The sequence below is a fragment of the Myripristis murdjan genome, chromosome 24 (assembly GCF_902150065.1).
Source record: "Myripristis murdjan chromosome 24, fMyrMur1.1, whole genome shotgun sequence".
Classification (NCBI taxonomy): Eukaryota; Metazoa; Chordata; class Actinopteri; order Holocentriformes; family Holocentridae; genus Myripristis; species Myripristis murdjan.
Window position 1 is genome coordinate 16,552,487 of NC_044003.1, and position 14,487 is coordinate 16,566,973.

The window sequence follows — 14,487 nt, forward strand, 5'->3', positions numbered from 1 at the left end:
GCAGTAAGTTCATGTTGATTGGGTTCATGCCTGCAATGCAGAGGAAAGTTACGGAGAAAATACACTGCCGTAAGAAATTACCAGAGAGTTGATTTGTGACACAACAGAATAAACAATAGAGCAAAACATGGAGCGATAGATGCTTTTCTACAATCACACAATATATATCGCCATATGGCTAACGCTTACACTTGAAGATTTTATACTTCTGAGCTGATGAACATGATGTTAATTTATGAGATCAGACTTGACACCAAGTTGAATTCTTGAGCGGTACGTGATGCTGTATGTGGGGACAGTTTTAAACATGCTGAGCTCAAAGTCTTGTAAAGGTTGAAATTTCTAGCATAAAGTGACAAAGGCAGCTCTAAATTCTTTAAAATGGATTAAGTTGCACAGTTAAGGATAACTTTTTGTTGTTTCGTTCAAATATTTTCACTGTTTCACGGCCTGCTGAGCTGCTGGTACATAGGATGACATTACGTGACAAATGAAATTTACATGGGTTTTGAAGAGGAAAAGATTATTCTCATCAGTCGTGTAATTCAGAAGTATATATGATTCACTTGTAAATTCTTTTTTGATGATAGTCGTCAAAGAAATACAGCTAATACTATTGTAACAACAGCTACTACTACTGCTAATAATACTATTGTTTTTTCCGTTACACTCTGCTGTTAAGTAAAGAGCACAGCAATATGCTAGTATCTTGTTGTCTTGTGTTCTTTCAGTGCAGCGATTTCTGTCGAGTCCACAGAATGTCTTTAGCTGAGGAAACGCTGCGTCGGCATGATCCCGAAATTTATTATTCTGCTCCAACCTGAATGGTAATGGGTGGGCAAGCGAGATAATAATGCTACCATAAAAACCAGAGAGCGAGCGAGCGAGAGAGGGAGAGAGAGACAGAGAATGGAGCTTGAGACAGGGTGATAGAGAAGCAGAGACAAAGAGAGAGAGAGACAGAGAGACAGAGAGACAGAGAGAGAGAGAGAGAGAGAGAGAGAGAGGCAGAGGTGAACTTAGTGCCTCTATAAACGTCTTCCATTCTGCATCATTACTCTCAGTCCTTAAACCAGGAGGAGGAATCACCCATTTCACACCTGACTGAAAACACACACACACACATGCATGCACACACACATACATGCACACACAAGCAGGCCAATAAGTGGTGTTATACTTGGGAGGACATTTTATTGAGTAACAATTATTCTCTATCTGACCCCATTTGCAGATTTGGACTGGGATAGTAAAAGCATAGTTTACACACAAACACACACAGAGTCCACAAAGCATGCACGCATCAGACCCTTGTACTTCTGCTGCGGGTGTTTAGCCATTAGCTCGTCTGCACTCCAGTAACGCTGTAAGTGCACAGGATTCACCTCTGAGCCAACAGGGCGCTGCAAAGACCGGCGTTTTGATTTTGGGGTTATGAATGTCACAGTAAAGTCAGTTTCTAGAATCGGTAAACAGGTGAGTATGAATATGCCTAAACTGTCCAAATAAAGTCTGGGTTGGGTTTTGCACAGTGGATATCAAAAGTCCTCCTTTCACTTTTTTTAGTGAGGCCTGACAAGGAAACCCAGTTGAGAAAGAACATATTTAACTTGAATTGAAGGACATTAAAACCGGGGATGTTAGTGATTAATCAATGATTAATTACAATTAAGAATTTGATAAATTAATGTTAATGACAATTGATCAATCACTAATTTACTGCATAGATGTAGGTGATTTCCTGTACTTTTTCTTCTAGTCTTCAGTAGCACTCATTATCCGTTCTGTTGGATTAATTCGTTACAGGCTAAGCTATAATAGTCAAGTACAAGTTTGTGCACTGCCTGACTGCCTCTCATTACTAAATATTTTGGGCTATCTATAAATTGTTTTCATACGTCTACTCTGTGTCTTCTGATATAAGATTTGATATTAAACAAAAAATAAATTTCGTCTTCACATTCATAAGCAAAAATGCAACCCGTCTCCTACAAATTATTTTCCCATATAACTAAACTGCATTCTTGATTACATTTAGGGGGAAACTAATTTTATTGTGGATTACATTTGTTGTTGATACGTAAGTATGTGTGATTGCTGATGTATTACATATTGCTTATACATAATGTCAGCTGGCATTACCTTTAGGCATCAAAACTACTTGGTTAAGGTTAGAGAGAGGTTAGGTCAGATCGTCTGGGAGAAAGTCGGTTGATCTGCCCCCCCACCTTCAGACTAAGGGATTACAAACGTTTCTGTGAGACATTCGAAAGAAACGGAATCTGCAATAAAATACCTCCTCTCGGAACATAACTGAGAATGCATTTTAGTCCTATCAGAACATAATTTTTAGGAGAAAGGGATCACAAATGTGTACAGATTTTAACAGATTACTCGACTGGTTGGTTGTTACTGTCTCTGACTAATCAAATAATGAAAAAACAAAAATCTGCAAGCCTGGTGAGAGCTAAATGCACGCTGGTTACGTACAGTGGCTGTGTGCGCACACTTTAATCAATTATTCCCACATGAAGCCTTTATACAAGAAGTCAAATTGCATGTTTTTCATTTTTCTTCCTCACTTTTGCAATTTTATCTGTTATGTTTGTGGAAGTTGAAGCCCCTTTTGCTTCCATAGCAGCAGTAGATCTGTTTGGATGAGCTTTTTTATGAACATCTCAATGTACAAATATAAGTCTTTTGAAATTATTGACATTTCTCAGAAAAATCATTTCTACTCTCTGATGTCATGCTCTCAACCCAGACAATAATCAAAGCTTTTGTCATGGCAACCTGATGACCCCTCTCTGTCCTGGAGAGAAAATAAATAAATAAAAAACAGAGAAAAGAAAAGACCAACAGAATGGAACAGCAGGAGGGGGGAATTGTACGAGGGGAAAAGGAAATTATGGGGACTGGAAACAACCACACACACACACACACACACACACACACACACACACACACACACGCACACACACACACACACACACACACTGACTCATACAGTTAGAATAGACTTCCATAGGAGCCCTGAGAGCTCGATAAGCCTGTTATTAACTCTCTTAGTGGCCAGAATAAGAAGACTCTACATTCAATAGCTGTCAGAGAGGAAGAAACAATCCCAGCTGTTAAAACCTAAACCAGAAATCTGACACAATCTTCATTATAAACCTAATTTCCCCTCGGGGATCAATAAAGTATTTCTGATTCTGATTCTGATTCTGATTCTAAAAGCAAAGCCTCTGTCACCAACATGAGTGTCTGCTGGCCCTAGGAAAAGGAGCCACGGTGTAAAATATATCCACTTATATGAGTTATTTGGTCTAGCACTGAGGTGGAAATTATTATTTAGCTCAAAATAAATAAAAAGTAAGTGGACATAAATATAAGAAAATTAAATTGCCCATCAAGTGAAATAATTGTGCTTGCTTCCAATACAAAACAGTTTGGTTCAAAAAGTTAAATTAGGTGACAAATGATTGTGGAGTGTTCTGTCTTATTTGATCTTGTTTCAAGCTACTGTCTCTGTTATAGGAAAAATATGATTTTGAGACTGAATATCAGACTAAATGATGTTAAGTTAAGGACGGACATGTTTTGCATTTTGTGTGAGAGTCACACTGCTTTCACAAATAATGTCTGAATAGTGGAGGGTGACTCGCTGGCCAAAGGAAACACAATTACATGACTAAATGCTCAGCAGTATTAAAGAAAGCATGGTCTGACCTGACCTGACCTGATCTGCCGGGAAACAAGAGGAAAAACCTGCACAATACTATTAATAAAGTCTGTCGCCTGCATGTTTGCATGCTCTCTGCATTGTATGTTATGCTATTCATTAATAGCATAATTAATAATAATTCTGTAAAGTTTTTTTTTTTTTTTTTTTGGGGTCCAAGTGAAAATAAAGTGGGTGCACAGAGAGAACAAGGCAATATGAGACTACAGGAGAAGTGAAGAGCAAGAGGCAAAGGCTGAGAGGAGAGAGGGTAGGAGCCAACAGAAAAATTCTGCGCGGTCCTATTATGGGAGAGGAGAGGAGAGGATAGGAGAGGAGGAAAGTTATACGATGAGATTTTACTCATTGCCGGTGGGGAGGAGCAGGATGGGCGGAGAGCGACAAGAGGCGTGAAAATGAATCGCTATCAACCCCAATCCTCTACCAGGAATCTCATCGGGGCTCTGGTGTAATATGACTTTTCCATGACTTTCCATAACTAAGTCAGAGCTTTTCCATGACCTAAAAATGTTTATCCCCTCCTGGTTTGTTAATGTTGATTTTCAAGAGGGGTAAACAGTCTGGTTTCCACTACCGTTGGTCTTGCTGCAGAGAACAAACTGCTAGAAAAGAAATAAAGTGCAACAATGCATTGCAAAGTACGTGTGTTAAGGCAAAGTGTATGTGTGTGTATGAGTGAGTGTGTGTGTGTGTGTGTGTGTATGTGTGTGTGTGTGTTTGTGTGAAAATGATAGATAAACAAAGTGAAAACTCACAATATCAAGAGTAAACAATCGCAGACATCAGAAAGTCAACCCAGGTGTGTGTGTGTGTGTGTGTTTATATTTCTCTGTTTCTGTGTGGGTGCCTCTTTGTTTAAGGGGTCTTTCTGTGTGTGTGTGTGTGTGTGTGTGTGTGTGTGTGTGAGAAACAAGTCAGAAAACACATTCTGGTACACTCTTGTAAAGTGACCCATTTGGAAAATTCCCTGATGTTTTCTGACTATCCAGTGTTGTGATCTGTCAAGGATCAATACAATGATTGTAAACATGAAGAAACTCAGCCAGAAGTAGGTTTATAAAAGTATCAAGAGACACCAAACAGAAAAGAATGACACCAAACAAGACAAAAGACAAAAAACATCCAGCACAAAAAGGCTTTCTATCACGCTGACATAACCAATACAAGTGAGGAGGCAACATGACAGGCATCACAAGACAGTCACAGCCTTGTTTCACTGTAAACATACATTAAAACACAAGAAACAGATGAAAAAAAAATACCTTCAAGGAGAACAAATGTTTTTGCCTGAGAGTGAATTGATCAAAAACTTGGCTGGTAACATTTTAAACAGTAAAATATTACAGCGATGCTATTCCATTTCCAATAATGGGTAGTTTCACAAATGAGTTCTTCAGTTTCAGCAAAAAAAAATATTATTATTATCAATCAAAAACCTGTTTTCCCTGTAAACATCAAATACAAGGTGAATCATCCAAAAACTACCCCCCCGCCCAGCTCCCCCTGATTCTTTTCCCTCATAATTAGCTGTCATCTTCTCATGCTGAGCCCGCTAAGATGACAAATGACAGAAAAGTTTTCTGTTTCTAGGTGGAAATATTCTGATTGTGTTGATTTTATTCTGGCAAAAGGACGACAAAAACTTTGGCCATCTACACAAACTGGTTTCCTTGATCACATTTACACAAGGAGGAAAGAGACTTATCCAGATATTTGGAGGTAAAACTTTGCCAAGTTTGAGAGTGTAACATAAAAGTATTGCTCTGTAACTAGTAATGGGATGAATTAATGCTCCTTAATAGGCAAAATAGTTTAATTACTTTGGAAACCAGCGTTTTTCAGTAAGGAGCCCGGCAAACCACATGAGACTTACTTCACAAAAAATGAAAAGCGTTGATCTGCGTTTCAAATGTCTGTTTGCTGTGAGTTTGGAAAAGTAGATAGTGGAGACCAAACCTCTTGGATAAATTGGATATAGGAGAGTGAGAGAGTATAGGACAGAGAGAGAGAGAGAGAGAGAGAGAGGGAGAGAGAGAGAGAGAGAGAGACAAAAGAAAATCATCTTTCAGGAAATGAAAACCAGATTGTCGCCAAAGACAAAGAAAACAAACTCCACACATGCAAATACACGCACACACACACGCACACGCACACACACACGCACACACACACACACACACAGAAAGACCCCTTAAACAAAGAGATACCCACACAGAAACAGAGAAATATAAACACACGCACACACACACACACACACACACACACACACCTGGGTTGACTTTCTGATGCCTGCGATTGTTTACTCTTGGTATCGTGAGTTTTCACTTTGTTTATCTATCATTTTCACACACACACACACACACACACACACACACACACACACACACACACACACACACACACACTATTGTTGTTTCTAGCAGTGGGGTTAGATTGGTTCCAGATGGACGAACAGACAGTGGAATGAAGAACAATATACGACCACACTGACCCTGTGTGTGTGTGTGTGTGTGTGTGTGTGTGTGTGTGTCTGTGTGTGTCTGTGTTTGGTGTGTATTTGATGTGTGTTTGATGGCTGGACAAGAGGAGGGGATATACTGGTCACACAAAAGCAGGAAAACCAAAATTCGATGGAAATGTTCTATAAGGTAAAAATCAAATATTTCCATCATTATCGGGGCATTTGAAAATGAGTGTCATTCAAAAATATGTGCAAGAATTCTGCCACTGGTCAATCAAACATCCACTCATCAGTTTTAGCTAATATAACTACACTGCTGCAACATAAATAATCCTCAGAGAGTAAAGCCTATGTTGTAATGTGCATAAATATAAATTTGCAAGTTACATATTACCTAACATTAGCTAACACCTTTCTAGTTCTCCCAAGATCAAAGTCTAATTAACATTATCAGCAGCACCGTGGCTGTCCTCCCTGCTGGAGAACAAAGAAGAAAGGTGGAATTTAAACTGGCTATACATAATTTCTTTCACATGCTGTGGTGTATACTGGGCGCCAAATAAACAATCCTTAGACATGCTGAAACCAACAGGTATTTTGATAGCTGTTTCACATTTGCACTGATTGATGGTTGCATGGATTTTTCCCCCCTCTGGTTGATGTGGCTTTTCAAGCATCACTGAGCAGATTAGTGTGAAGGAATTTTCTCTGTAGCTGTAGGTCACATAAGGCCCCATTGAGCTTTATTGATAAGATGTACTGTCACCATGCCACCAAGGCCGTAAGTCGGAGACATGCCAGATATAGTGAGACAAGACCAGACAGACTGACGTCTTTCACAAACACAGATCTGCTGACCTCTAGCACACTTAGGTAAAGATACCTCCTTTAAATAAAGCATGCCAGTGAGCAACCCTCAGAATTGGTGTGGTACTACACAGTGTTCGCACTTGTAGCACTCATACTCTGTTCTCCTCAGCTGAGCATCAATAAACATCTTTTTCATAAGACATCACAGTCTCCTGAGATCTGCTTCACTCTGAAAGTTGGCCAGAACTTCACTCTTTTCCATCACAATCAGTACCTAGTCTTAGCTATCCACTTGTGTTTGGCTTTTATTGCTGCCTACATCGACTCATTCATTAAGTCCATGTCAGAGATGCATCAGGACAGATTGGTGTTTACACTACAAATGATATGTGGTCAAATGTGTACCAGACCTCCTCGGCAAGTGGTTTGAGTGATCAGATAACAATGCCTCTTTGTGGTGTTGTATTTAGTGGTGAAATGCACGTAAAAACAGAGTGTAAACAGGTTCTATGACCCAAAAAACAGTCCATTCTGCAACATCTTGATTTATGTCTTCATAAAAAAATAGCCCAGACACCAGTAGTTGCTGACAAAAAGCTACCGTCATTAAGTCGTAGGGTGGTTATGATGCTGCAGGTTAGATGGAACACGCAGCATTCACATCTCGTCCAGTAAGATAATTGAGAGCAGCTCTTTCATTTGCTTCCAGCCTTTTAGAGCCAATCAATGACCGTTCTGCTTTCCCACGGCTGGCTGACTCTTGAAAGTCATCCTCAGCAGCTCACTATGTATCAGAGATACAAACAATGGCCAAACACCCACTCAAACAGCTATCAAATACATCTAACACAGACCTACTTCTAATGCTGAGATCGCAGTTATAGTTGCTACAAGTATCATTTTAACATCACTAAATCATTACTGCTCTGAATTTGAGACATTAGTATAATTACTTAAAAAGGAGACCACTGCAGGGAAACATTTAGCAAAAAAATTGCTGTATTTCCTTACAGCACAAAGGAACATTGCTTAATGGCACAAAACCAGAATTACTTTTATTTTTACAAGTAATATCTGTAATACCAGCTGCTGCTGGCTGTGATCCTGATTCATTCATGGTCACCTGCCCAGTAACCCACCTTTCCCCACCACGTTTCAAAGTGATTGTAACATTTAGTGCACCAGATCACCATGGCTCATTTTTTTTTCTTTTATTATTTGTTTTACTGTTTTTATTTATGTAAAAAATGAAAATGAAAATGAATAAATCTTATAGATGTTCACATGCTATGTTCTTTTAGGGGAAACACTGCAATGGGAGAAAAAGAGCAGCATGCTCGTTGTGACAGGAAACCACAAAGTTACTGGGAAATGTAGTCTTAATTTTAACAAACCCCTAATGCCATGCCTAGCACCTCAGATTTCCAACTCACAAGTCCCCAACTCACTAAGAGACACAATTTTTGCTGCATTATTGCATTATAGATTATATTATTGTGCAATGATAGTTATCTATTTTATTGAATGTATATTTGATAAGGATGGATTGAACATTTCATAAAAATTATGATGTCATGTATCATAACATTTATAGCTTGGGCCTTTGGTAAAACAGTTACAAATAAAACATTATCAGCACAAGAGACGGTAACTCTTTTTAACTCTCTTTTAACAGAGCACAGGACAAAATTGAGTAAAGGAGGAATTCTATTACTATTCAACTATCCACAGATCATGCAAACCAAGTTTTAAGTTTGTGTGATGAAAACATTTTGTCACTGAATTACAAATGCAACAATGGGTTGTGATGCATTACTACAACAGACAACCAGGGTTTCCTGTCATTACATTTGAGCCATGCATAGAGCTCTCTTGCATAGTTTGCAGCAACACAAATGTATTTCTGATGAAGCTGCCTTACAGCCGATCAGCATGATAAATCTCTACATATAGCAGACATGCAGAGGAGCACAGAGGATATAAGAAGAGAGGAGGAGAGGGGAAAGAAAGAGGAAGGTGAAGGAGGTGAGGGAATGGAATGGAATGAGGAACCTATTTCAATCAATGGAAAACCAGATTAGAAAAGGCACGATAAATAAACTTCTCCACACACACATACACACACACACATGCAACATTATTGTCTCTGATAAGTCACAGCTCAGCAGCCTGGTAGAGGCACATATTCTTCGAGCAGAAAGGGGAGAAATTTTGTCCACACACAGTTTAGAAAAACACTTTCCAGACAGATTTCATTCATCACAATGGTGAGGTGTCAACCACTATAGCTGAAGTGAAATAGAAGCATTTTTCAAAAAAGGGCTGCTATTTTCTGCTTCTGGTTTGCACCTGTGGCAAGATTTCTTTTGTAAGGGCGATTTTGTGTTTTTTTCCCTGCATTACTGGGCAGTATAAGGGTTCAGAGACATGGAAGATAAGAAATTGTTGAGGTTTGGGGAGAAGTGAGTGAGAGAGAGAGAGAGAGAGAGAGAGAGAGAGAGAGAGAGAGAGAGAGAGAGAGAGAGAGAGAGAGTAGACCGCATGCAACCTGAGGTGGTTTCAAACTCACTTGTTTGTGTGTGTGTATGTGTGTGTGTGTGTGTGTGTGTGTGCAAGTTTGACAGAAGTTTCGACATATTTCTGAGCTTCCTTTCATCAACTGCCAGCCGAGGATGTTTCTCCTCCCTCTCTCCCACTCTGTCTCCATCTTCCTCCATCGCTCTGTAACCATCTCCCACTTGTCTGTTTCTTTCTCTCTGTCCATCTCTGTCACTCTTCCCCTCTAACTGATGAGCATTGGCAGTGTTTCTTGTTATGCCTGTAGTGACTGGAAATCTATTGGTACAGTAAACTTGCCTACAAGACGGAAACAAGGAGGTTAGGGTTTGACTGGCATGGGTTTTTCAAAGCTGGTAGCAGCATTTTCGGAGTGAAGTGGCTGACAGCTAAATATTCAATTTGACCATTTTCCGGCCCCCCTTTTCATACCAACCTCCAGTGCAGTATTGATTAGTTATACAATCAATACTATACATAATCAAGGAAAATGCATCATATCAGTGATATCATATCACCTCAATTCATCTGCAAATCGATATGTCAGTTTAACGACAGTGGTTCTCAACCTTTCTGGTGTCAAGGACCCCCAAATTGATACACAATAGGCCATCTGATAAAATATTCCAGAAGTGTCTACACTGTATATTGGCAGATTAACAATGAACAGTGTAAAACATGTTAACAGAATAGTCATTCTTATACAATCTCTCATTTGGCTAACTTCTAGTACATGAAATACTCATGTTCAGAATTGCTGCTACTAGAGATAATAGTTTCCAAGGGTTTATGCCAATGGTTAGTCATATACAAGTGCTTTAAATAAAACCCTTCTGAATCCCACATAGACCTCTCAAGTGAAACTCTGACGTAGTGTCACTACAGTTCCATGGGTCATTTATATACATAGAATGTGACTCTGTTTTCACATAAGGGCACCTTTCACAGTCTGCGTTAACCATAGGCTAAGACGTTTTTACTCACGTATAAGTTTTCAAGTGGTGTAGACAATTTAAGTCACCCGCTGCGAGCAGCTCAGTGTTTGCGTTGCTTAGTAACTGAGCCGCTCTGAGCAGCTGGGTGTCTGCACTGCTTAGTAACTGAACCCCAGTCTTGTAATCTTCCCAACTGAGTGTTTCACCACGATCTAGCTAACTTACAACTCCCCCGTCTTAATGTTCAGTTTTGTTAGCAGATGTGTCAAGATGTTTTTAAATTTGATTTTTTAGGGTTGATCAGAAATGTTGACTTGAACTTGAAACTCATGATCACAAATGCACTGCAGTAAGAGTGTGCTGTATCGTCTGCTGATGTTTCAAGAGAGGAGTCAGAGTCTTGAATTCAGGTGTTTCGTTCAGTCCCATTTTTAAAATCAAGCATGTAGCCATGCAGTCTGCCTTTACAAACATTTGTGAAAGAATGGCTTGTTCTAAACAGCTCTCTGAATTTGAGCATGGTGCTGTAATAGTAATGTAACAGGATGCCAACATTGCAACAAGTCAGTTTGTGAAATTTATTCCCCCCTAGAAATTCCACCATCAACTTTATCACAAAGTGGAAGCGTTTAGGGAACCACAGCGACTCAGCCACCAGGTGGCAGACCACGTAAAGTTAAGGAGCGGGGTCGCCGAGTGCTGAGGTGCATAGTGCATAAAAGTGGCCAACGTTCTGCTGACTCAATAACTACAGAACTCCAAACCTCCTCTGGCATTAACTGTGTATCAGGAGCTTCATGGTTGAGCAGTGACATGCAAGCCTTACATCACCAAGCACAATGCCAAACGTGACCTCAACCCCATCCAACACCTGTGGGATGAATTAGAACGGAGACTGAGAGCCAGGTGCAATGCCTTCCCTGTGGATTTAGAATGGGATGTCATAAAAGTCTTGTAGGTGTAATCGTGTACATGTGGATAAAAATGTGCAATGAAAACTGTGACAGAAACAATGACCTGAAATCCCATTCTCATTACTCATGAAGGAATTTGCTATGAAAGTGTAAAGTGATGCTGATGTCACTTGCGAGTTCTATTTTGAATTTGACCTTAGCTCAAACTTTGTGGGCTCTAGTTTCACAGACCGGGCAAGGCGCTTCACCAACTGGGTGTGGCCAGGTGGATTTTGCAAGTTTGGCACACCGTGCGCGCTGGTGCAAGTACTCCGCCGTCCCTCCTACCGGCGGAAGGAAGGAGAGAAGGCGTGGAGTGGGTTTGACACAGCCGATTCACATTTAACCAATCAAATGAGCCCCTGTCCATGCCTTTAAAATGCGCTCCGCGAAGGCGTAATGAAAGTTTTCACAACTGACATGGAGGAAGAGAGCAGCAGCAACACACATTCAGGACAGTGAGGCCAGTCTTGGCTGCTGGAGTGTTGCTGGAGCTACCTGCCATCCATCTGTCCACCCATCCATGCATCTATCCTTAGATTCGTCTTCCTCATTTCTCTTTCTTTCCATTACCTACCTGCTTCGCATCTCTCTTTTTCCAGCTCTGTCACCGTCTGTTAAAGTTATTGATTTTTACGAGCAAATATAAATTTAACTGTGAAGCCCCCATTTTTAATGAATGTTTTTCCATCAAAGGATAATCCTCGCCATATTCATATAAATACATGTTTGTTTTGCAGCTTTCGACGCTATCAATGAGCGCACCTCGGCGAAGCCTTTTGGCATGAAACTGTCACTGCGCCAAGCTGACTCTGTCAACACCTCCCCCTGCTGCAACGCCACTCCCATCTCAGCACACCTCGGTCTGCCAAACTACCAAACTGAGCGCGCCTCGGGTTGTGCTGCTCGAAACCAGTTCTGCCGGGAGTTCGCCTCACTGCGCCACCCTGCACTGCGCCGGGAAACTAGAGCCCTGTATCTCCTAACCCTTCTCAGTCAGCCTGTATCTCCTCACAGTTTCGGGCTAATGAAGCAGACATGTCAACTTATAATCTCATAAACAAATTTTAAACTTTAATCAAATGATACCACTCTTATTTTTATCGCCTTGGCCTCAGTTTGTGCTGATACTCTTCGTCATGTCACGCTTTCTCTTCCTACCTCTGTCGTCTTCTTTCTTCATCTTTCACTGCCAAATGAACCAAAAATGGTATATAAAGGCAGTGCTTTAATAATAATGTGGTAATGACTGTCCTTGTGAATGAGCAGTCACTGGGCCTACGCAGGCAATGAGCTACCCAATGAGCATCAGTAGAATGCACTTCTGGACCAATGAACATCCAAAGAGTGCACTAACGGGCCAATGAGCATGCTCGCTGCTTTTGAATCAGGAACTCATGCACAAGAATTGAGAATGCTGTCTCACACACACACACGCGCGCGCACACACACACACTCACTCACACACACGCGTGAACACTCAAGCACGCCGCTTGTTTGTCGCTACATACACACCCTGTCACTTCCAATGACACACGCTAACATGATAAGCCACTATGCGTGTATGTGTGTGTGTGCATGTGTGTGTGAGTGAGTGAGTGAAAGAGTCACATAGCCAAGTCACATAGTATCTCTGTAACACGATCAGAGACTGAAGCAAAGAATCTCTTCTTCACACTCACACGTTCCTCCAAGCGATCACACACGCGCACCCGCACACACACACACACACACATGCGCGCACACACACACACACACACACACACACACACACACACACACACACTGTGGTAATTTGTTTGCTTCCCTTGTTTCGAGGCATTCGGTTCTGCTCTGCTGTCCCTAATGCCTCCAAAACACATCATTATCTGACTTATATAGGCCCGAAAATATGTGTGTGTGTCTCTGTGTGTGTGTGTCTGTGACTGTGTTTTGTCTGTGTGAGCATGTGCCTGAGTGAGTATGTGTGTTTGTGCTCCTGTTTGTGTGTGTGTATGTGTGTGCTAAGGGAAAAACAGTTGATTATCGAGTTCAACAGGCGAAACACTGTTTACCCTGAGAGAGACGGAGAGAGCAAGAGAGGGGGGGAGGGAGAGAGAGAGAGAGAGAGAGAGAGAGAGCTGGCGGGGGGTCGAGAAAGATGACTTAGGAATGGGCAGGAGAAAAATATGAGTCCTGGAGAGACGGCGTGAGCGTTAGAGGAGGAGACCCAGGAAAAAGAAGCCGGGCTGGTTAGAGGGACGAAGAGATGGAGGTTCAGACAAAGAAGTGAGATGACAAGTCAGGCCTGCGGGGTGCAAAGTAATGAAATTCAGTGATATGTTCCTCTGAGCCACGGCACCCAGACAAACATCACAGTCAGTCTGTTGTTGTAGTGTAACAACTCGACTTCAGAAACAGGGACTCTGGCTATGTGCCAGCTGAAGTGATGAAGTCTAATTGTGGCAACAGAAAATGCAACGCAAATTCAAATAGTCCACATTAAGAGAAGCAGATCCAGAGATGTACTGTGGGGCTAGAGGGGAGGTAAACACAGTCATTTGGGTGTAGATTGCAATCCAAAGGACAGATTTTTTTACATCATTAGTGAGCCATATCTATCTGTGTTTATTAGTGTTTCCACATAATTTCACGGTTATTGACAAAAATGGAGAGAGGTGTTAGCGTGGTAATGCTAAAAGCCTGTTAGCAGTGGGCTGACAGGACTTGAACGGACCATGAGGGACATTTAGACCTCATCATTAGGTATTTTCGGATACAGCATCGGAATGCAGTAGGCCTGGACGATAAGGTAAAAAAAATAATTTTGCAATTATTTTTTGACTGATGTTATGATTATGATAAGATTCCTTATTTTAGTGGGAATGCAATTGTTTTGCATCATGTTTTTCATTTTCACTGTAAAAAAAAAACGAATAAAATCAAGATAGTGTGATTTTTGCTGGTGTCCTCTAACATCTGGAGAATATAATTAGTAGGGCAGGCATCTCTGCAGCACCACAGTAGTTCATTTATAATGGTATTTTGCCA

The 14,487-nt window shown here is 40.9% G+C and overlaps 1 protein-coding gene across 1 annotated transcript in view; it reads right to left on the bottom strand.

The window, feature by feature from the left end:
* The window catches only part of lama2 (laminin, alpha 2), a 188,888-nt gene that overhangs the window by 135,096 nt on the left and 39,305 nt on the right, over positions 1–14,487 (bottom strand). The window lies entirely within an intron of this gene.